The 24,959-nt window shown below is 38.5% G+C and overlaps 1 protein-coding gene across 24 annotated transcripts in view; it reads right to left on the minus strand.

The window, feature by feature from the left end:
* DLGAP2 (DLG associated protein 2) overlaps positions 1-24,959 on the minus strand; it is a 462,107-nt gene that overhangs the window by 319,562 nt on the left and 117,586 nt on the right. For 4 of the 24 annotated variants that reach the window (XM_061357587.1, XM_061357583.1, XM_061357585.1 and 1 more), the window contains exon 1: positions 4,118-4,548. The exons of 8 other annotated variants lie outside the window; for them this stretch is intronic. The gene's annotated coding sequence lies outside the window, so the exon portion shown is untranslated. Of the gene's footprint in view, positions 1-4,117; positions 4,549-17,832; positions 17,933-20,656; positions 20,908-24,959 lie in introns of those variants that run through there. 12 more of the 24 variants (XM_061357601.1, XM_061357595.1, XM_061357592.1 and 9 more) reach the window with 5 other exon arrangements.

Genomic DNA, 24,959 nt, shown 5'->3' on the forward strand with positions numbered 1-24,959 from the left:
GATGCTACGGAGGGGCATGATGCTCCCAGCTGGGCAGCCTGAGGAGTGCTGGCTGCTCTAAGCCACACTCTCCCCAGATATGCCATCGTCTGCACTGTGTTACAGGAGCATTTATCTTGATGTATCTGGCCTGCCCTTGCCCCTCCTCTCTCTGTGGGTAAAGCACACGAGGTCTGGAAGAGCTCTTCCTCTTTGTGAACTGCTGTGAGATTTCTGTCGGCAGAAAACTGTACCTGGATATGACAAGTGGAAAAGCAGCCTCCTATTTTCTGGCCTGTATTATTAAATGGTGGGTTGCCCTTAACATGATCCCAGATAAGCCAGTAAGTGTTTTGCCATCAGCTTCAGCAGAAGCGTGCTCAAGCCCTAGATACCAAGGATTTGATGAGGGCAAGTCACCTAGAAAATGAACTGAAATTTGTAAAGGATGTTGTTGCTATCATGTCAAAAGACAGAGTGGTAAGAACTGGGAGGACAGACAATATATAACTGTTTTCACACTACATTACTATACAGATCAGCTAAAACTTGAACCTGATGACCAAGAATGCCTTTCTCAGAAATTGCATGGAAATGCATGATCCTTAAGTGGTTTTCTGCTTGGGATCTTTCTCATTTTCTTTTGATGGGCAATGGTCACCTTTAAATCTGTGACTTTTGATACTGCAAGTAATGACTGCTACCACAAACGCTGCAGAAACATATATTAATTGAACACTGCTTCTCTTAAGGTGCTGATGGTGACTATGATGAAGTTTCACTATCCTTCAGTAAAAGAAATCTATGAACTACTATGTGGTTTTCTCTATATATCACTAAATGCTCTACTGTGCGGGTTGTCTGACAGTAACAGACTTGTTACCCTATTTGTACCTTGGTAATGTACTGCTAAGTGGAATTAATAGCTTGCTAAGCTGAACTACTTTGCTGTGTTCTGTATGCTTTGCTGGCATTCACCCTGTCCTGTGTAATTTTCAGGCTTTAATGTATTTCTTCAAGCGCATCTCTCAAAGAAAATTCAATTATATGACAGATATAATTTGTATTGGACCAAACCATGCAAATCTTTCATTGTTGCAGATATGAATATTTTATATTACACAACGAGAAACTAAAAGCAATTCTATTGCATTTAGCCATGAGGTCTCCAGTCAAGGATGTGTGGTTTTGCCCAGCCCTTTGCACTGACCTTGGGCAGAATTTCTGAAGTATATCTAAAAAAGAAAATATGTATTGTCTATGGTATTCAAAGAAAATGAAGATAGCACTCATAGACCCTATGCTATACAAAGCTCTTATCAGTGAACAGAACTTCATTTTAAAATTACTGTAAAAAGCCAGCTCATTTTCCTTACTGCTCTAGAACAATTTGTTAGGATTGTACTTTTGATAGCAACTAGGAAACATAAAAATGTGGATCCCATGTTCTTTCCTTTGTGTGTACACTGAACTCCCTTTATATTCACATCAGACACATCTATCTGCTCTCATTTATAGTACACTTGTGAAACCTGAATGTACAGAAGTCCAGTTCTTTGTGATTTTCCCTGATGTACTCCAGTTGAAATTCAAGCCTTTCTCTTTGAAACCAGAACTGAACTATTAACCATATAACTCATTGCAATGACAAAGAATGTAAAATTAAGTATCTAAGAACAAAAATTCCAAGCATATAGATCAAAAAGTTATTCAGAAAAATATGGCTAAGATTTCTAACATATTGGCAGTAACAGAATCCAACAAATAATAAGGGAAATTTATGGATGGTAATTAATATGACATAATCTATGCCATAGAGTTGTATGACTCCTGCATAATTTAAAAACTTAAGAAATAAAGCAAAAGTGAGACACTGTATTATCTATGCTACGGGCATCCCTCCTTCTCGATATCTGTTAAATTCATTTAAGAACTGTATATACTGTTTTGTGCTTAATGTATGGAATACTTTCAGTTCTATGCCCTTCAGCATGCTTATTACTCCAGTTATTCCTATTAATTGAAATTATTTTATTATTTCTGAATTCGCTTTCCTTGTGTGGGAAATTATGAGAGATTCAAATCTGGCAGAAAATTATTAGTGCAATGTGTTTTAAAATAAAATTCCAAATCAGTAGGTGGACTACAAAAAGCAGTGACTACACAATCATTTCTTTCTATTTATTCTCTAAAAGATGAACCCTGCAAACTGCTCAATATTTGAAATTTGGTCAACTAATCTTCATAACAGTTCTGTGCCTGTATTACAGAGCATGTAATTTGGCCTCTACGTTCAGTTTATGGCACTTTCCTTCAGCTTTCGTGTAACATGCATAAATGAAATTTATGGAAATACCTTAATTTTTCCAGATCACTTAAAGAGGCATTTACAGTGAAATAGCTTCCATGAAACATATTAAGCAGATCAAATTAAGTAGCTATTAGAACCAAATAGCTTTTATTCTGTGGGGTTTTTGCAAAAGCAAAGCATAGTGTCAGGCAGAGTGCTGCTGTTTAATATGTCCATGTGCTGAAGTACCTTCACCTGCCTTCTAGCATTTTAAAATATCATGTTTCATTCAAAAAAGAATGCCAGCAGTCACCAGATTTGCTGGACACAGAGATTTTAAATACCTAGTAAATATGAATTAACTGTTTTCACATTTCAGAAGATACATTTTAAAATTTACTGCACTGGGCACTATGTGATCATGTTGATCACTTGTTGCTAAATAAGAAGGATGTAGGCTGTCTCAGATGACAAGGAAACATGACAGATATGGATCCATTAACTAATAATGAGCAAAAGCAAGAGCTGACACTAATGCATGCCTGTAAAATAATCACACTGGTACTACAGAAATTAAACCTTCGAACTTCTCCACAGAAGTGAAAATGCAGCAGCAATTACAACTTGTGAACTGATGACAGCTAGGCTGTATCTTTGTTCTGATTTCATACAGACTGCACTTTTCTCCCTTTCTGGCTTTGTTCCTGCATAAACTTTTAAAGCGTGAGCTATCTCATCTGAACATCAGAAACCTTTACTGGCAAATACAAATTTACTCATTTATTTGATAGGCATATCCAAAACAAGAAGGACTGGCACTCAAGGTGGAAAAAAAACCCAAGCCTCTACTGCTGAAAAGTTTAAGATATGGGAGGAAATAAAAAATGCATACAGAGAATAATCCCCATAACCAAACATTTCAATCCATCTGAAGATTGTCCACTTGCTGCAAAGTTGCCGATTCTAAAGCCAGGATTGAATGAATCTCACTAAGGAAGACCCAGTAACCTAGTGATCCTCCAGACCTCTGCTTAAAAGATAGGTTTCTCTAAGTAATTCTTATATCATATCTTAACCCTTATTGTACAATTCATGCTAGCTATCCGAAAGAGTGCATACTATGTGGGTGATCACAGCACTATTTTAAAGCTCTGTAAAGAATTATTTCCTTTCAATAGCATTTTTGTTAGCAACATTTCTATAATGCAAAGGCTTCTATCACTGTGCAGCAAATATGTGGCTTTTTTTCCTCTTATCTCATGTAGTGCACTTGATAAGGAGTACTACTGAATCTCCTGCACGCTGCATTACAAAGAAAACTGTCTTTTTGCAAGGCATTTTCTCTCCACTGCTTTCACACAAAATAAAGGCTCTTGCAACTGGATGTATCTGACTGTATTAATACTCAAATGAAAACTGAAATCTCTCTACTTTATCCAAAGTATAAATCCCCAAAAAGATTCTTGCTTTTCCAATTGTGTTCAATGTAATAAAGGTTAATATTGAACTGAACTTGTCGTATTCTAGCATCACGTTAAGTTCCAAATCTGTGTGTGTGATCTATTCTCTTTTTTATTGTTGCAATTAAAGACTAAGAAAAAATGTCAGCAATATTATTAAAAATAAGAGAGCAAAAGCATTTTAATTAAAGACAGTTGAAACCTATTGCTTTCATGAGGAGGAAAAATAACATGGTGCAAAGTACTGGGGGGAGGGAAGGGAAGAGCATCTGTTGAAAATTAACTACTTCAACATTAATTAACACATAATTTTCTACCTGATGAGATGGTGTTGTAGAAAGTAAAAATTGAAGGCACAAGAGTAAGAAATGAGTCATCTTTGACTTACCGTATCAAAGACTATTGCTGTATTGCAGTCAGCATCCAGACACAGAGTACGAAGCTTCGCACAAATCAGAAAAAATATGTGATCAATGAACAAATCAAATTCATTGTAAAAATAAAGGCCAGAGATCAGAGTATGTATCCAAGGGTCTGGTTAGTCACAGCTTTGACTAGCCTGCTACAGAGCTCTGCAAAACAAGTATACTGCAGCAGTGTGGCAAGCATAGGATTGCAATGCATGTCCCATATATTCAAGCATAATAGAAAACATGGTCTGGAGCTTATTCCATGTGGAAGTGGGGTTTGTTTTATGCAGGCAGAAAAAAGAGGGTTTTTTTCCCAACATAATAGAATTAGAAATGAAGATTTTTCTTGATTATTGTACACAATAATTCCCCAGGATATCAATTACGTAAAGCAGGTGCCTCTGTCTCCTGTTTCCCAGATAAATGCCTGTAATCTCATTTCACAAATGATCCTATTTAGACAGGAGCCACCTATTGTGATGATATCATTTGCTCTAGTATCCATAAATGGGCAACTTCCTACCCAACGTCATGACCACTGACGACATAAATTTTTATAATATTGAGTGGGCAGGGTGGTTGATGGGGTCCCATCAATCTACAGCAGCTTCTGCTGATGTGATATCATGAATCCTGCATAATCATACAAAAGGCTGGAAATGAAAGGGAACATTAAACCTGGCTGGTGGAGCTCATTAAAAAAACTGGGGGAAAAAAATCCTAGAGAGGTAGTAAAGGCAAATAAACCATGAGTACACAGCAGTGGCACCTTTTAAAATGCCTTTCGCAGGATACTGGTAGATATGAACAAAATCACTCTCAGTGCAGAAATGTAGCTGTCAGTTTCTTTTTAACAAATAATAAAGACTGCATATCCTCTTTCCTTGCAAATGCAAAGCAAAAAGGACCAGTGCTTCAGTGATGCATAAATTAGCCCACTCTTAGAGAATATTTTTAGAATTAGCAACTGCTTGTCACAGTAGCTTGGAAAATGAACTCTGTAACAAAACATCCTTAGACTGTTTGAAATCCAGTCTGCTAGACTGGTTTGCTTCATGCTCTAGCTACATGGATTTAATTTCTCAGATCAGTGTTTTCTTAAGAGAATTAAATATACATATTTGGGAAATGTTACAATGCAGTTAGCTGAAATTAGTTTCCATCTGCCTGCTTTAACAGAGAGATCTGAGGAGAGTTAAAGGTCGTAAAGGCTTCACTTGCTTCCCCACCCTTTCCACAGGGGACTAGTTTGTGCCTAGGGGCTAAAGCAAATTGCTTAAGAACTTTGCATTTAATATTTTTCCTAGCAGAAGTTGGTAAGAAGTTCAAAAGAAAGTCACCAGTTTAAAAAAAAAGCCCTAAGGGCATTTTTTCCCCTGAGGGCATTTTTTCAACAGGATCTCCATAAATCTTGGTTTACGTATGCCTGCTTTGAACAGACTGAGCTACATCTAAACAAATTCTTCATACAGTGACAGAGAGGCATAACATTAGGACCCATCCACATTACAGTCTGAACACTGCAAAATGGAACAACAGTCAAGCTGGAGTTTTGGGGTAGAAAATTTTAAAGTTTAAAAGCACAAAACCCAAAACGACTTTATACATGTTTCCACAGGTGTAGTTCCATCAGAACAGAGTTCACTTCTCAAAAACCATCCTCTCCATTGAAGATGGCCTGTGTTACAGCTTACACTTGCTTTGTAGTATACCTGGGGCAGGGGCCACCCTATAGTAATGTCTGTATTACGCATAGGGAGGGTCCCAAAGGCAAGCAATACAAATGCTAATAATAAAAGTGACTCTTGCAGAGCTGATTCCCACCACAGTGACCCACATCAGGTCTAGATGGGGTGAAAACAAAACCTGAGCTATCATCCATGGCTCCAAGACACAGCTATGCTGTCAAAGCAGAAAAGTGAACAGGTTTTCTAAAAGCATCCTCAAGAGAACTACTTCCTCAGAGACTGAAAACAATGGAGAAAACCATTTCAGAGCACTGAATAGCAATTTAGACACTAGCAAGTGCTTTCCTTCACCCTCTCTCCACCCTCCTTTGCTGATCTTCAAGGGAACACTAGCTGATCTTGCTAGATACGCTGCCTAGGCAAAGACATAAATGCAGCTTTGACTCTGGGGATCATAACTGCTTCATTTCAGTACTGGGTGAAGCAGAAAAGCATACACTCTGTGTGTCCAGATGGCATAAATATTTAACATGTGTTTCCATGACAAAAGGTAAAGATAACACAAGAAACAGTTAGAAAGTGGAAGTGTGTGTGAGTGTAACTGATGGCCCAGAAGTTTCTTGGCTAAAATATGATGAAATAGGAAAAAAAAAAAAACAAAACCAAAAACAAAACAAGCAAACAAAACGCAATTAAAAAATAAAACCAAACGAAACCCCCAAAAACCAAACAGAAAATAGCTAAAAAGGATATTCATCACTGCTCCATCAAATTGAGACTGCTTTTGGAAAAACCAAATGTCAGATTTCCTTGATAATGTACAAAAACTTTTAACACTGTTCCAGGACATAGTAGTAAAGTGTGCATTTTCTTAAAACAATAACCTTTTTAGAATCTGAGCCAAAGGATCTCACCACTTTTCCTTAAACTAGTTTTGAGATTACCACATAGTGATGACCTTAGAACACAGCTTTCCTACGCAGAAAAGGATGTTAGACATGGTCCAGTGGAAGATGCTCTGATGGTTCTAATCTTTGCTTAAAGGCCTCTAGGCTTTGTAAGAAAGAATGCTATAGAGAACGGATCATCACTCCCAAATGTTTCCCATTTGTGTAGGGATATACTTTGAGAAAATACCACACACATATTGCTGTCTTAGGACTGCCTGAAGGACTATACTAGAAGAACAAGTCACCCCAGTGAAAAGAAAGCTGTTGTATTTCATCTGGAGGGAGACTGTCATAAGCCACAACATCTAATTCTAGGCAAGCAGTGGACATCAGACCAAACTGCAGACAACACAACACAATATTCTACCCCTCTTAATGTCTTTTCTTTACAGTTGGGATGATAAACCCCCCTCAGATAGCCTAACATAACTCTAAATGTCCTTTGGCCACTTCTGAAATTCCTGTTGACGTTCCTTTCACTGGGCTTATTCTTGCTTGCATACTTGGAAACTAAATCTCTCTAGGCATTAAGGCCAGTCTATAAATCTGCACATTCCTGAGCAGAGAATAAGCAGATTGGATATCCTTTAAAATGTCTAGACTTTCCACAAATTACAACTAAAATGTAAGTCATAAACCACCAATGGATTATTGAAACTCCATTCTGAAAGGCAGGAGAAAGGAGGATGCTACCTTCTAAAACACCTACTTGTATTTCAGTAGGTTGTTTCTTTAACATAGAGATGGAAAAAACTGCTTCAATTAAATGTGCTTGTCTGCTGGTTCATGTAGCAAGAAACCCTGTCATCTCCAGTAAGTGTCACTGTAACTTACTTATTGCTTACTTATTAATACATCTGTGGGGAAACACAAAACCAAGAAAAAATATTTACTAACAGGAATTGCAATGCTTTCCTTTAAACTGAAAACAACCAACAATCAGTACAAATAAAATGAATCTTTGCATGTCATCCTTTTCCAGAAACATAGGAAAACAGTTACTGCACATTGCGTGGTCCTTCCTTTAATAGCATTACTCACATCACCCTTTGTGTATGTCAATTAACAAGGAGCATGCACACCAAGACAATGAAAATCCTTTTAAGAATTTGCACCTCTGCTAATTTCTACAGCAAACAAACAGGAAAATTAGGCAAGGGTCTTGAACAAGGAATTTTTATTCTGCCGTCCTTTCTAATGTTTGCAGCCAGGAACATGAAGGACTAAGAAGTGCATCCTCCTCAGTTTAGCCAGGTCTACTTACTGTCTAAAATCTCTTGAGGAGCTGAACCTAACTGCTTGGACACATTGAACAGACATTACTACAAGATGCATCACATTGCTGTACTTAAGCAAAGTTTCTTCCTTAAATCCCTGAGATTTATCACTATGGCTTTTCAACAAGACACGGAAAACTCCAAAGAGGGATTTCAGCCTCATAAGGCCAAATGTAATTTGTCATAATATAATAATAATGATGAAGAATAATCTGCAGTTTTAATTACTTGTCAAAATCCTATTACCCACCAAAAAGCCAGAAATATCTGTTGCCAATATCACACCTAAGTAAATTCTTAATAATAATAATCACAATAAATTATTACTTAATGGCTAAAACAATCAGGAAAAAGCCCCATTCATAAACTCATTTCTATATCATCAGCTGTAAGGTTGATCTCCCAAAGAAAACATGAATATTCTCTTTAATTTCACACTACATTAGGAATACAGGTGTAAAAAAAATCTACCAAATAAAAAGTGACATGTTCTGATGGGAAAACAAATATTTTTCATTTCCATATCAATATTCAAATAACTGAGAGCAGAAATGTTTAAAATTTTTAAGGGGGAGAAGGATGTCTTTGTTTTTCAAAGCCTGGTTAGCCCAGCTGTAGACTGATAAGGGACAACCATGGTTTGCACCTAGTGACTCTTGTAAATAAATCACCATTATTTGGGATATTGGAAGAAATGGATAGAAAAGTTCTGTTTGATGCCATTCAGCATTTGAAACTGTGCATTTTATTAAGTTATTCCCTTTTGAGTGGAACTCCCCATTGCTTTGAAAAGAAAATAAGTTGAAATATTTGTGGGCCGGAAGTTTGGGCAAAATACTATTTATTAAAAGCAATAACTAAATACTCTTTTCTACCGTAGACCTTGATACTGTATGATGACTGGTAGAAAGCGCCAAAGGTCAGATGGCTGGGAGGCTTCATCCTCATAGCCTATAAGTCTAATTCTTAGGGCATTTCAGAACAGGATTCTGTTGAGACAAAACATTCTTATTGGCAAACAGGTGATTTATGGAAATAGTTTTCTTCATTGAAGATTAAGGTTATAAAATCATCCTAACATTGACCAGCAAAGCTATGTCATAAATTTGTGACATGAAAAAAAGACAGTTCTTGCAATTTAGCATGTCAGAAATTCTTTATATTCAGGTATCCTCAAGGTGGAAGATGTATCTGTATGTAGGCCAGCTTTGTGAACAGCAATCCCTCGCTCATTTGGAGCCAAGACTGCAAAAATTTCTGGCTACACTTCAGTGTATGGGTTGAAGAATGGCAATAATACTGATAAGAAAGACAATCCTGAAAGAGCATATACCAACAATAATACAAAAAAGTACAATTAATGCCTTCTTTTAAGGACCATGAGATTGCTTTCAAAAGTTCATGGTTTCCTTCCTACTAATATCTCCAGAGGGCTTAATTTAGAGGCTTAATAGCCTACCCTCTCTTTCTTCCTTTTCAGAGCTTCCAGACTTTTATTTGCAGTAGCATTTCATAGCATACCCAGAACTTGGTATCTCAAAATTATTATTGGAAAATAATCAGTAAACACCTGCTCTCCCTGTAGAGATGTGCAAGCTTACAGCAGTTAAGAAGTATCTCAACTTTGCACTGTTAAATTTTAACAAACTTGATAGCAGGAGCATTATTTTTAACAAACCTACAAATACTTTTCTCAGGTAACATTGCCTCAGAAACCACTGGTGTGAGAATACCTGTGTAGACCATCTGAGCTCTTTCTGTCTGGGATAAAAATAGTTACCAGTGACTTGTGATAAATGACAGGTTTTTATGTTTCTATCTTCTTGTTTTCTGATGTACATCCCATGACAAACACAATTCTTTCACTTGCAGTCCTGTGCTCCTTGCTTTCACTTCTCCTTCCCCTTCTCTTTCCCAATTTTCTAAGTTCAAATAGATGAACAAGTGATATGAAACAATCTTTTCTTATGTGGTTTTGGATTTTACACATTCCTGGTGTCTTTGAAAGATGGCCAGGAAACTTCATTACAAAACTGAAGATGCTGCTCTAAGAAATCATTCTAAAATCTGTGGAATGAAAAAAATAACAAAGAAGAAGGATTTGAAGATGATTAAAGGATGATCAGGTTCTGGCTAAATCTAAAATCAAGAAATCTGTTCTCCCCTGAAAAGCTGAAGAATGCAATACATCTTCAAGCAGTACAATTGTATTGGCAGTTTGTCAATGTGATCCGCAGCAGCATTTCAGATAAAAACACTGGGACCACACTATAGGCTTATGACCTGCTCATGTCAGCAGTTTGTAAGGGGAGAAAACATTCATTTTCTCTGAAGCTAGAACCTCCATTTCCAAATCTGACTTCAGCAATGATGAATTACAATAACGTCTTGGTTTGAGGCTTTAAGTCTTAAACGCGTGGCATAAATGCTTGCATGTTTGCACAAGCACTGTATAACTAATAATAGTTTTATCTGCTGGGAAATTTAAAATCAGGCAAACTCTCTTTATACGTATGTATCTATACTGCAAAAAGCTTGCTACTGTTCATGATCAGCCATAGGTACTAAGATTAATAAGATAACAGCAAGTAGCACGATCAAGCTTCTGGTTGATCCAGTCATACAGTTTGAGGTCAAAATACTCCAACTAAATTGGTAAGTCTGAATTCCTGGAAATAATGGGGAATAAGATTTCCTCTACTTACCTCTATACTGAGTTTAACTATTTTTACTTCAGTTATAATACAAGCTGGAATCCTGCTCAAAGAGGAAAGGAGGATCTGAGGTTGTAGCCCAGGGAATATGAAAACTATGCCTTTGAGATTTGGTTTTGTGTAAGAAACCAAGAAGAAAAGCATCAGAGAAAAAGAAAAGCAGATAAACAGGATTTTGGGGAAGGGGGAGAGAGACTAGTTCAGCAGCTGCAGAGAATTTGAGGCTTTCACAGGGTTTGGTAAGCCCAAAGGAGCATTTTACTGATGGGAGGTTCCAAGTGGAAGTGCTGTCCCCAAGTCACAGCCAGAAGTAGATACCCTACAAGTTCTTTTTAACATTTCCAGTCTATTTGCTAATAATGATGTAGTCTTGACTGTCCAGCATGTAAACAAAATTCTGCTTCACATAACCTATGCTTTGTTATACCTCCAGTATACAAATATGACTACTATTCCAGCCCAATATTAAATGTATGCTGCACTGCAACAGCTGGCATACCAGAGTCTGGACCTTTTGAAGTCAAAACATGTTGTGCGGGTTGATGTCTAACTGAATTATATTAATGCTTCCTGTTTCGCAGAATAAAAACTCATGACATGAAATCAGGAATGAAATTTGATGAAACTATATACAATCATCAATAATGCAATATTCAATGTCTAAATATAGAATAATTTCATGTAATAGCAGTTAGGTCTTTTGCCTCCTCTATCAGCCTACATTTTTATTTTGCTTCCATCCCAAAAGAAAGTTCCCAAACCATCATGTACTATAACTTCTAATTCTATTTTTTTCTATCATAAGCCGTGGCAGTCAAAATGTTCAGTGAAAGGACCTTTTAGCATGACTACTAAAAATAGGGAAGTTATTTCTGACATAGAAAATAAAATAGTCAAAATATTTTTTCACTAGATTATTGCTATTAGGTTTCATATTTCTTGAAGAAAGACAATGTGTCCAAGACGACTCATTAACAGTGGTAAGGAAGAAGTAAAATCCTCTAGCAGTAGCTCAGAAAAGCATATTATAGTACATCTGTCAAGTGGCTCTTCTTTAAGTGTGGCTAAGGGCCAGAGAACGATATGACAAAAATGCAGATATCACCAATAGGTTATTTAACCCTGCCAGCATGCAAAGGAAAAGCATCAGCAATAACATAAATATTCACAGTGGAAACCCTTGATGCTTTCATAATTTAGATTTGACCTCAGTGAGAAACTTGGCAAAAGACTGTTGTGTTTCTCTGGTCTAGCCTTTTATGAAAGGACAATAGCCCCCTTGCATCAACCCTCCATTGCTCTTGCAGGGGGGTTGGACTAGATGATCTTTTGAGGTCCCTTCCAACCCTTGGGATTCTGTGATTCTGTGATATTGCCCTATACGAGCCTACAAATGTTTGATAACTAGGATTGTGCAGACTAGAACTGAAGCACACTGGCAAAGCTGCTATGTGTAGAAGTCACTATGGTTACTGCCTACACTTGCCTTGCCTCCAATAAAATCTTTCATTTCCATAAGCATTAAAATTCACCAAATGCACCAAAATTAATCAGACAAAAAAGAAATCTCTTTGTTTTATAAGCCTTTTAGCTGTGTTGCTTTTATCAAGTTTAGGCTCTTAGCTGAGGTATATTATTATTACACATCTGTGTGTGAGGTCAATTATTGCAGTAGAAACCTTGCAGTGGAAATTCTTTGTTAGACCCCATCTTCATCAGTGTGTGTGGAACAGCTCTCTGCTCTTGGCCAGTGCAAAGCTGAAACCGAGAAAATGCTGTAGAGGATGCCAGAAGAGAAGCAGTATCTGCAGATTTAGCAAGACAAACTCTGAGGAATACTTAGTATCATTGTAAATCTTCTCACTTACAAGAAAATTAAAAGTTCATCTTCCCTGATTAGATCTCCTCTCTGTTGTAATAAGAAATAGCTATACATAACTGTTTTTTTATTTATTTTTTTTTTATTTTGCTTTATTTTACAGTAATCAACATGATTCTTCCTTTCAGTATTCATATATAAATGTCAAACTGGCTAGGACTTGTAATACTTCTTGAATTCATTGTCATTTTGGTATACCATAAAACTGTTCTTTAAAACTGTGTCCAGTGGTTGTGTCCTTGACAGTCACTAAAAGACATTTCTTACTTTTATTCTTTTACTGCAGGTAGCTTTCTACTTAAGTTCCTCCCAGCATGCCAGGTGATTATGCTCCCTGCTATTGCTTGTTATTTTGAAAAGCTTCCTGAACCACCCTGGCTACTGCTCCTACCTCTAAGTAGCCTATTCTTCCTCTTTTTCCCCCAATACATCTTTACAGCTAATTGCCTTTAGTCACTAGGTGACATATCTGACAGAGGTAAATCAATGCACATTTTATCAGTTCAACTATTTCCCTTTGCTTTCCCTTGTCTCTGATTTTATTCATTAACCCTTTAGGTGCAAGTTCTTAATATTACTCTTTATACCCCCAGTGAGGTCCTTTGAGAAAGTTTAACCAAGAACCTCTTTTTTCAGGAAGGATAGAGTGCTCACTGGGAACAGGACATGCAGATAGAGTACTTGAAACCTTCAGCAGAAATTACACTGAACTATAACTATAGTTGGTAAAGAAGCAATGCCATCAAAGGCTTGCTCCTGCTGCTGAAACAGGATATATAGCCCCCTCAACACCCAATTGCACATAATCTCTTCCAGCATTGCCAGCCCCAAGTACACAAACAAGACCCCCAAAAGTCACAGGCAGAGCCTTCCCAAAATCATAAATGCTCTCCTAAAAGACAGATATGAAAATTTCACTTAGTATTCATATCAGATTTCCAACCTGTAAGAACTCTGAATATCGTCTGCTATGCCATTACTTTCTCAGCTCAACTGAAAAACAGCTTTTCCTGTAATCCCTCATTTTCAGACTAACAGACTTTGGCCAATGCACTAAATGTCATGAAACAACAAATCAGCAGTGGTCATTTTTTCATGCATAATTTCTATTTACAGCAACTAGGTATATTGAAGAGGGAGGAAAGTATTTCCTAGAAGTTCAAAGGACTCAGATGTGGTTTAAAAATTAATCCACTGCCTGAAATCTCCAGTCTTCAAGGACAAATATGTCACAGGGCAACTACTTCACGCCTTCAAAGAAGTCATCATTATCTATTGCAGTCATAGAAAGTGATATGAATAGTTCTTAACAATTCTCTGCTCTAAGGTTTTCAAAATAAGTAAGATTGTGAAAAAGGTTTTCCTTCTGATGAAGTCTTACTAAATGCAAGTGTGTCCAGGTTTTGGTGAAAGTAGAATAGCATTTTAGCAGGAGCTTATAAAAGCTGGGTAACTGAAAGGTGATATACCAAAAAGTTGATATTTATTGGGAGGGTGCTACTGTGACTTTTAAGATGTTCTCTGTTATTCTTGCCTAGCTACTTGTGCTCCTGTCTTCTTTCTTGGGAGAAATGCCAAACAAAATAAAGTGACCTCTGTGTACCAACTATTAAGTTACTCAAACTACGTCACAAGCTGGCTGGCACAAATACATATTTTCTTCTGTTTTTCAACACATATACCCAGTACAATGAAAATTCACAGCCCCAGCTTCTTGGGAACCAGTTAGCCCTAATTATGGTTTCACATAGGGCGTCAGCTGCAGCTTTACAAAATACGGCAGAGTATCCATAAACAAGAAAATTTATAATGGGACAATACTTAGACAAACACAGACCTTGTTCCAATTAAATTAATCCAAGTTAGGGATCAATTTACCTGTAAAGCTATAAATTATACTTTAGAAATTATTCAAAGTAAAGCTACAAGCACACAAAAGACATGCCCCTGCTTTACCTAAAGCATAGACACATAGGGTGCAGACTCGCCATCATAACAATTCAGTACATACTATAGAGAAAACACAGCTATAAAAAAGTCATCATATAGATTACAGCTGGCAGATAAAGAGAAAGGGAAGAAGCTGAGGAAATGGTGACTTTGTGGGTCTGCAAGATCCTAAGAGACAAAGTAAGCCACAAGCTGTGAACAAGAAGAGGGAGTAGAGAAAGCCTGCGAGAAAACAGCCAGTGATGGAAGCAAGGGAAAGAAGTCTGCTATAAACAGGGAAATCTGCCCTGTAGCCTATTCTACCCTATCCACATCTCTAAGACAGGCAGAGAAGAGTTTGTAATTGTTATCCTATATGCTTGAGCTGAGTATCTGCTGGCTGCAGGGCTCTGCCGACCATTATTCCAGGGAAAGATTTCATCTTCAGTCTGTATGCTTGTAGTCAACTCTGTTGTAACACAAGTGGACAGCTCCATCTAGAGGACAAATATTCCCTCAGCTGTTAAAATGGTATAATTGAGACTCATGTCTTTTATTTATCTACAGGTCAGCATGTACTCAAGACAGCACTCCAAGCTTGGCACGGATTTCCATTGGAAGGGAGCAAGCCTCAGCTCCCTCACCTTCTGCAAGACCTGAGCAGCTGAAAATAAACCCAAGCTTTCCCCAAAACCACTTTCTTTGAATGCTCTCCAACACTAAGCCTGCCAGACTGATTTTGTGGCATCCATAGAATGCCACAGATTGAAGGCTATTCTCATTCTGGTGAAGAGAATGGGTCCCAAAGGTAAAGGGTTCATGAACTCCTTACCACTAGCATCTTGTAAGAAATAGATGGGCAAAGTTTTTTCCCACTAATTTACTGAGAAACACATCTATATTCAGCAGCAAACAGAGCATCAATAGCTAATACAAAGTTAAATAAATGTTTTTAAATGGTAAGACTATAAAAAAAGGATGTTTATAATCTTTTCTGTTGCAAGATTTTCTCTACAAAACAAAGAACAAAGTACAGTGGGATTGAATGTACCTTCAGCAAGTTTGTCAACAACATCAAGCTGTGTGGTGCATCCAACATGCTGGAGGGAACTAATGCCATCCAGAGGCACCTTGACAGGCTGGAGAAGTGGGCCAACACAAACCTCATGAAGTTCAACCAAGCCAAGTGCAAGGCTGGGGCAACCCCAAGCACAACCACAGGCTGGACAGAGAATGGATTAAGAACAGTCCTTCAATGAAAGACTTGGGGGTGTTGGTTGGCAAGAAGCTCAACATGACCCAGCAATGTGCACTTGCAGCCCAGAAAGCCAAAGGAGCATGGCCAGCAGGTCAAGGGTAGTGGTTCTCTCCCTCTACTCTGCTCTTGTGAGACCCCACCTGGAGCTCTGCATCCAAACCTGAGGCTTCCAACATAAGAAGGGCACAGACCTGTTGAAGCGAGTCCAGAGAAGGGCCATGAAGATTATCAGAGAGCTGGACCTCCTCTCATATAGAGTTGGGGCTGTTCAGCCTGGAGAAGGGAAGGCTCTGGGGAGACCTTAGAGCAGCCTTCCAGTACCTAAAGGAGGCCTACAAGTAAGCTGGAGAGGAACCATTTACAAGGGCAAGTAGTAATAGGACAAGAGGGAATGGCTTTAAACTGAAAGATTTAGATTACATATTAGGAAGTTCTTCACAGTGAGGCTGGTGAGACACTGAAACAGGGTGTCCAGGGTAGCTCTGGCTGCCCCATTCCTCGCAGTGTTCAAGGCCAGGTTGGACAGGGCTTTGAGCAATCTGGTCTAGTGGAAAGTGTCCCTGTCCATGGCAGGGAGATGGAACAAGATGATCTTTAAGGTTCCTTCTAACCCAAACCAGTCTATGATTCTATGATTCTATTATTTTCTAACAACTGATGGAACAAATATCTCCAGCAACATACTAATCATGTTAAGGAGCCTAAAAGCACCAAGTCACACACATTAAAACTGATAAGTCTAACTGCATCCTCTCCATTGCTGGGATGTGGGGTCTGTGCCAAGCTATTTCATAGAAAAGCTCCTCTTCTGCACTGACCAGAAATTAAAGAAAGCTTTTGAGTGGATGTCAAGGAACTCCCCTTTCTCTCAGTCACAGGCCAAAACATGTATCACAATGTAATTTTTTTAAAGCTTCATTCCACTGCAGCTTACTGTACTTCTGTAAGGGATTATTCAAATAGGCAATCAGTTATATCAATATTGTTCTTCCTGTTCACTGTTTTTCAGGCTGACAGGGTATGTATCACCAAATATGCACTTTTTATAAATCAGTATATTTAGATTCAGACAAGCTGTGTATCTGAGCAACAGCACAGCAAGGAGAGACTGTTGTCTATGCATTACATTTTCTCAGATTACTCATTTATTATACAATAGTGTTCTAAATTTTACCCATCACATTCTCCTGGTGATTTTTCAGCAAGGAAGAAAATTTTGACTTAAACAAGTTTACCTGTTTCATAATGATGCATTCTGCAAGTTAGGTATAAGCAGCTAGTGTGAACCAATGTAAGATTAAAACTGCCTAGCTGATTACTGTAAGCAAGACATATTTGTGGGGAAAAAAAGAAAAAATGAATGCTCCTTTTACTATGAAGTTCAGTTGCAGACCTGGCTTAATGTGTCTCTTTCTTTGCTTTACCCATTAAATATGTATTTTTGCAATAAGAATACAAAGCCAAATAAACAGAAGTAGAGGCAATGGATTCTGCAGTTCTAGGTTTGGGGATTTTGTAATGGGTATATATTTATGAAGCATTAGGTTATTTTAAGGGCTTCATTGCCTAGAACAAAACTAGCAAACTACACAGTGATTTCTTCACTGACTTTTTTCCTGATACAGGAATTCAGATCCAATTCACCTTTATTCAATACAAAATTAGTTGTAGTGATGAGTCATATTTTTATGGTAGCAAAAAATATCAGATACGTGTCTATTTATGTAGCATCTGTATAACAGTGTATTTGAAGTTTTTTAAGGTCTCTTCAAACAGAAGTCCACTAACATGAATGAAAAGCAAGCTCAATAGTGGCAAAGAAAGAGCCCTGTGGACTCTCACATGTGTTTGCAAACACATACACATATTATTCAATGGCACTGTATCTGTATAAACAGCCATAGTTAAGAGCTGAGTATCAATCAAATGAAAGCACTGGAGCTAATCTCCAAGCAGCTCTACTGATTAGCAGTCATTTATGCTCAAAGACAATCCCACCTTGCAAGCTCAGCTTCGTTCCTTGGCTTCAGACCCAGGACAGACCAGTCCTCGAGCAAGTCCTGCCTCTTTGTAGTGTCTGGCTTTGCAGTGTCCAGCACTAATTTAAATCAATGTTTCAAAAACCAGGGGGCTAGGTGTCCACAGAAGTGGCACATTAGTGTACTGCTGAAATATACCCCACAGTCCCAGTCTTTACTCGGGTGGTCCAAAACTGAAGAAGGTAGAGGTGAGAGAGGTAGACAACAGACTCATCATTTCAGTGAGTTTTTAGAGGCAGTCTTTTTCTGAAAATTTGAATTAATCTATTTGGATAAAAGACAAGAATAGCTTAGATCAAGGGACAGTACTCAGAAAGGTGAATAAAGTATGGAGGACAAGGTAAAATATGTCTAAAGATGGAGAAGATTGTCTATAACGGCATATATCTAAAGAAGTGTCATAAGAAACAGGTAATTTATAAAAATTTAACATAGACTTCTCTATGAGTCAGGAATACACATAACACAATATATATTACCCTATCTGTGATATTCAGAATGGTTTATCCTTTTTTTGCTCTATCTGAAAATGGTAGAATATGTGAACAGTGACTTCCGGAAACTGAACTACAGAAGTATCCATGAGTGCAATCCTAAAACTTCAAATGCCGAAATCAGAAAAAGACTGAGATTATTTCAGTCATTGTAGATCAATGTTCCTGGTCTAAATTAGTCAGCTGCCTGTTATGCAAGATCATCCTCCCTGCTAGTCATTCTCACAGGGTATTTACAGAACACTATATGGGAATGGTGAGAATCTGAGTGAAGGCACTACCAGGAGGAGGCTACTTAAAAAAGAATATACTGCATGCATTTTCAGGCAGACATTTAAGAAGACATTTCTGTAAAGTATTTGCTTTTTCACATTCCATTATCTATGCACACATACATATATACACACATGCATACACTGTATTTACATGTAATTGCAGGCAACATGGGACAGAAGGAACACATAAATACGTTTTTAAAAATCTTTCTAGGGCATGAATTATTTTGTTACTTAGGGATACCACAGGCTTACTTGGAAATAGCTTCAAAATGTAGCCTTTGGAGAAGGGCATTTCACAAATCAAAGTGATTCTCTCAAAGCTTATATTGGCATGATTAACATTTACTGGAGTAGAAAGAAGGGGGGAAAAGAAAGCAGGGAAATCTGGGTTTGTATCATCCCAGTAGAGTTAAACCTTTCCTCTTCCAGGTGTTTGCTTCAATGTCCTGAGCAAGTTGTAAACCATCTCATTAAAAAGATCATAACCAAATGTACTCAAGATATTTTAGCACAATGATCTGTTGCTCTTCTTCTCCCTAGCTTTCACTATCATTTGGTCACCCTAGCTGGTTTGGGGTTAAGATACAGTTTCACCTGCATGGAATAACCTGCCCGCTTAACTCTTCCTAAAAAACTCCTTTTTGAAAAAAAAAAAAAAAACCATAACAAGTGACGCGAACATAAGGAGGGCTAGCTCGAAAAACCTCTCTAAATTTTGCTGCTTGCATTCTATGACAGCAATACTCTGTGCACAGAATTATCTCAATTATTGTTCTACTGATACATTCCTAAATCAGCCAGGCAAGAGCAGTGGTATTCTGATTTTTCATCATTAGTTTTATTGGGTTTTTATTAAGAGGTATAATGCCTGAATTGAAAGAAATTTGGATTCATTTTATTTGCACAGAATACAATCTGCTCTGCACTGATTCAGGGTCCATCTCACCTGCTAAGGCACAGGATAGGAAACTGGGATTGTTGAACTAAGTGAAAAGTTAGGCTACTTTTGTTTAATAAATAGCACTTTTCAATAGCACTTGACCAAAAATGAAGGAGCTTCAGCAAAGCCCGCCAGATTCCAAATGGACTGTCTGATGATTTGGCACAGCTTGAGATAACTCTGAAAGCAAGTGCGGCCAAATTAGTACTTGCATTCAGTTAAAATGAAATGGACTATAATATAAATAGATCAAAATTGGGCCCAGATACTGTAATTCACTAGGCAGGCAGACTGTCAAGTGCAGAATCAGCACATTGGTGAGCAGAAATCTGATGAGGAAAACCTCTAAAAACAAAACTTGTTAGAAGAAAAAGAATTGAAATACTGCACATAACTAGAAATATTTGCTAGATACCAAAGACGTTAATAAACAATTTAAGAGCAATTACTTCCAGCCTGTAAATGATTCTCTTAATGTAATGAAAAGAATTTCATGCAACAATGTGTCAAGCTGCTTTAGAAAAAGCCCTAAAATAAGCCTGACAACTATGTTTATCCACAGCAAAACAAGTGTTTTAATAAGAATTAACCAGTCCAAGATGTGGTGCGTTTCCTGAGCACAACACAAGTGACAGAGAATTTTGGAAGAAGACTAAAGATGAGAGTGAAGGAGTGAAAGGTTAAACATACAAATCTCAGAAAGAAAGGAGTCTTTAAATGCTGTTTTTTTTTGAGAATTGCAGCCTACAATGCAGTTCAGGTTTCCTCTGAATTAAAGGGAAAAAAGGAAAAATAAGCAGCTTGGTATTCTTAAAGAGCCAGCTTTATAGAGAAATCTATTTACGTTAACATGATAGATTGCATCATGTTATATAAATAAAACCTTATACTGTGACAGAAGGATCTGCTAGGGAAGTCAGAAATTCAATTGAAGGAGATGCTGTGAAAAATCTGCAAACCTGAACACCAAGAAAGAGAATGAAACAAAGAAAACAGAACAGGTTTAGAGACATTTTACAGATAAAAAATATGTACAAATAATAAAGGAACAACAACAACAAAAAGCCTTACCATGATGTTTGCACAACTGTGTGTCTGTAGCCCATGCTATAAATGTGAACACGTCCTATTCCCATCATCTCAGCCCCTCTAGTGGCCAGTACCTGAAGATCTTTCCTTCAGGAGGCACACAATCTGTGAGTATGTACCATTTGCTGCTGCTCCTGTATCTCGTCAGAGATTTTTTTCCTTAACTGTGTAATTTTTTTCTGGAGATATAACTTGTCACCTTTTATTAGCATTTTTGTCAGTGCTGCTGCTGCGTGCATACATTTAATTGCTAAGCAACAAAAAGTTCTGCACAGCACATTCAATTACTGCATTCCTGGTGCCATGCATTGTTACTAGTGCACTTACATAATATAAAATACAGGGAGAAAAAAAAAAAAAGTAAAAAATATTTATTTCTGTTTCCATAGCATCTAGAAGCCACAGTCTGGAAATCAGGCTCCATCATGATAGCCAGCAGACAGAGCACTACTGAAGGTGAACACAACTGAAACGATACAAAGTATACAAAACTTAAAAGTGGACCTGAGTTTCAGCATCCGCACAGGTCGAGAGGCTAAATTTAAGGCTCAGAGGTGACTACTCACCTACAGGTAGAGAATCCTGATTGTCTGACAGTGGGGAGCTATTTCTGTGGCTAAAATTCCTCAAATACTTGAGACGTGTAAGTGTGGTGGCCTCAGAGCACTGTTTGAGATGGAAGGTTGGACTAGATGACCTTTGACGGTTCCTTCCAATCTCAACCATTCTGTGAAAGTAGTAACACCTTGCAAAAGCTTATCAGCTTGGAAGAAGAGATACATCTACACTGTATCAAGAAATAATCTCTCTTCCCTTTCCTCTTTAAGGTGCAGAAAAAACAGGGCAGGCAACATTTTCTTACCAAAAATTACACTTCACTGTCTACTTTTCCTATCCAAATGCACATTTGCCCCTGCAATTGAAGGGTGCTGCCTCCAAAATCTAAGCTTGGCAAGCACACGGATTATTTATCATAAAAGAGACTGCAATTCTGTCTTTCATTTATTGAAGAACAGCTATGTTCACCAAAGACTTCTCTTTACTCCTGAAATGTAAAAGGACAGCGACCCATACTTGCCCTTGGCATGATTACTAGCAATTCATACCCATCACAGTCAGCACTGCATTTCTAAATATTACCTTATCTGTAATATTCAGCGGAAGAGCAGCTTGGAAAATGAAGCCATTATTGCGTAGGTGTACAAATTTGCACAACAACTTATACTTCTTATCAGTTAGATGGGTATTAAGGTATTGGGCCTGACTCATGCTGTATCCCTTTGACATCGCCCAAGTAGCCCAAATAAGGATGAAAGCTGGCTGCAAAGAACCAGTTGGGAAGACCCCCAAACTTTATTTCAGGATACTATATACCAAGAATTATAGCAGATGTACATAGAAACATAGAATCATAGAATAGTTAGGGTTGGAAAGGACCTTAAGATCATCAAGTTCTAGCCCCCCTGCCATGGGCAGGGACACCTCGCTCTAAACCATATCACCCAAGGCCTCGTCCAACCTGGCCTTGAACACTGCCAGGGCTGGAGCATTCAAAACCTCCCTGGGCAACCCATTCCAGTGCCTCATCACCCTCACAGGAAAGAATTTCCTCCTTATATCCAACCTAAACTTCCCCTGTTTAAGTTTTAACCTGTTACCCCTTGTCCTATCACTACAGTTCCTAATGAATAGTCCCTCCCCAGCATCCTTATAGGCCCCCTTCAGATACTGGAAGGCTGCTATGAGGTCTCCACGCAGTCTTCTTTTCTCCAGGCTCAACAGCCCCAACTTTCTCAGCCTGTCTTCATATGGGAGGTGCTCCAGTCCCCTGATCATTCTTGTGGTCCTCCTCTGGACTTGTTCCAACAGATCCATGTCCTTTTTATGTTGAGGACACCAGAACTGCACACAATACTCCAAGTGAGGTCTCACGAGAGCAGAATAAAGGGGCAGGATCACCTTCTTCAACCTGCTGGTCATGCTCCTTCTGATGCAGCCCACGATACGGTTGGCTTTCTGGGCTGCAAGCGCACACTGCCAGCTCATGTTCATTTTCTCATCAACCAACACTCCCAAGTCCTTCTCCACAGGGCTACTCTGAATCTCTTCTCTGCCCAGCCTGTAGGTGTGCCTGGGATTGCTCCGACCCAGGTGTAGGACCTTGCACTTGGCATCGTTAAACTTCAAGAAGTTGGCATCAGCCCACCTCACAAGCGTGTCAAGGTCCCTCTGGATGGCATTCCTTCCCTCCAGTGTATCAACCGAACCACACAGCTTAGTGTCATCGGCAAACTTGCTGAGGGCGCACTCAATCCCACTGTCCATGTCACCGACAAAGATGTTGAACAAGACCGGTCCCAATGGCGATCCCTGAGGGACACCACTCGTTACTGGTATTCGGTCTATCAGTCTCGAAGACCAAGAAGAACACCAGGGAAATAGGCAGTCAGTATTAAATCATGGACAGTCACATACGCTGTCCTGCCGACCAGCACCAATATTTCCTGTGGGTTCCAACATCTTTACAGACAAAGTAACTGAACTTCAATAGTAGCTAATGAGTCCAGTCTCTTTTGGATGTTCTGAGATGCGGGATGCGGTCGTGTTCTGAGCACACTATACTTTACACTCCCATGGGAAGAGCAAACAGCATTCTTCTAAATGAACCACGGTAGGACCCCACAAAAAAAAAAATCAAAATCCTAAGCTAATTAATTAAAACAGTACTTAATCATACAAAGCGCTTCTGCATCCAACTACTCAAAATACTAATTCCTTAACCCCTGAAATACCTTTGTGAATATATCCTTTTTATTTTCATTTCATAAGAGGGGAGATGGATGCTTGGAGAAACTATATATTTCCAGGAACTACAGAGTCAGATCCTGTAGCTTCTTGATCTAAAACAGACACCAGGGAACCAGCTGCCAACTGGGAGATCCCCCTCCTGCCTCTTCGGTGACTTTGCATAGACTCAGTACAGAATTGAGACAGAGATTAGTGACATAAATAAATACAGAAGAAAATATCAGATTTTTCCAGCTAGTAGAAGGAGCTTAGTGATTTTCTTATGATGCAGAGTCCCAGGCTCTTGGAATAAGGGTTCCACAAAAGGTAGCACAGAAAACAAGTCTCACATCACTGGCTTTCAATATAGAAACTTTGAGAACCCACTGAATGAGGCTGCCCAGGGAGGTTGTGAATGCTCCATCCCTTGCAGTTTTCAAGACCAGGTTAGACGAAGCCTTTCGGTGATATGGTTTAGTGTGGGGTGTCCCTGCCCATGGCAGGGGTGTTGGAACTTGATGATCTTAAGGTCCTTTCCAACCCTAACTATTCTATGATTCTATGATTATAGTTTGTGTCCTGATAACAGTAAGAACTTAACCTCTTTTTTTATCGTTTAACATCCTAGCATTCAAAACCTACAAAATGAATAGGTGTGCTTCTACATTTCATGACACATAGTTCATTTCGGAATTCTGACATTGAACATTCAAGGTTTCTCCTGCTTTGCTCAAGACAGCAGGGTTACGTTGTTTCATGGGATTTTCCCTAAGCATCAGTCTAAACACCAAACACGTCTGGGCGTAACATAGTCTTCTTGAATGACACAATTTAATGAAACTTTCAGGGTGCAAGTCTTCACAATGACTCCATCCATAATCGAAACACTTGGTGCAGAACACAGCCTCTGAATTTGAGCTGCAGTGACAACATGGGCAGTACAGCCAACAAGGAGGGAAAAGAAAGGATACATATGACCATTTCAATCACACACTTGACAGCACAGAGTTTTGATAAATGCTTTGTTATTCCCACAGTTTTATAATTGACCTTTAATTCCTTCAAAGAAGAACTGTAGTCATAATCTGTTCAGCTTTGGGGAGTTCAAGAGAAAAGCATACACATTAAGTGTATGGAAGTATACAGGCCCTTAATAATAGAATCATAGAATCACAGGATCATAGAATCATAGAACCATAGAATCATAGAATAGTTAGAGTTGGAAAGCACCTTAAGAACATCAAGTTCCAGCCCCCCTGCCATGGGCAGGGACACCTCGCACTAAATCATGTCACTCAAGGCCTCATCTAACCTGGCGTTGAACACTGCCAGGGATGGAGCATTTACAACCTTCCTGGGTAACCTATTCCAGTGCCTCACCACCCAAACAGGAAAGAATTTCCTCCTTATAGCCAATCTAAACTTCCCCTGTTTAAGTTTTAACCCATTACCCCTTGTCCTGTCACTATAGTAAATAATAACATGCTTGCCTTTACTA

The sequence above is a fragment of the Neopsephotus bourkii genome, unplaced genomic scaffold (assembly GCF_033783945.1).
Source record: "Neopsephotus bourkii isolate Nb327-2 ecotype Australia unplaced genomic scaffold, CSIRO-AGI_Nbou_v1 NB_908, whole genome shotgun sequence".
Classification (NCBI taxonomy): Eukaryota; Metazoa; Chordata; class Aves; order Psittaciformes; family Psittacidae; genus Neopsephotus; species Neopsephotus bourkii.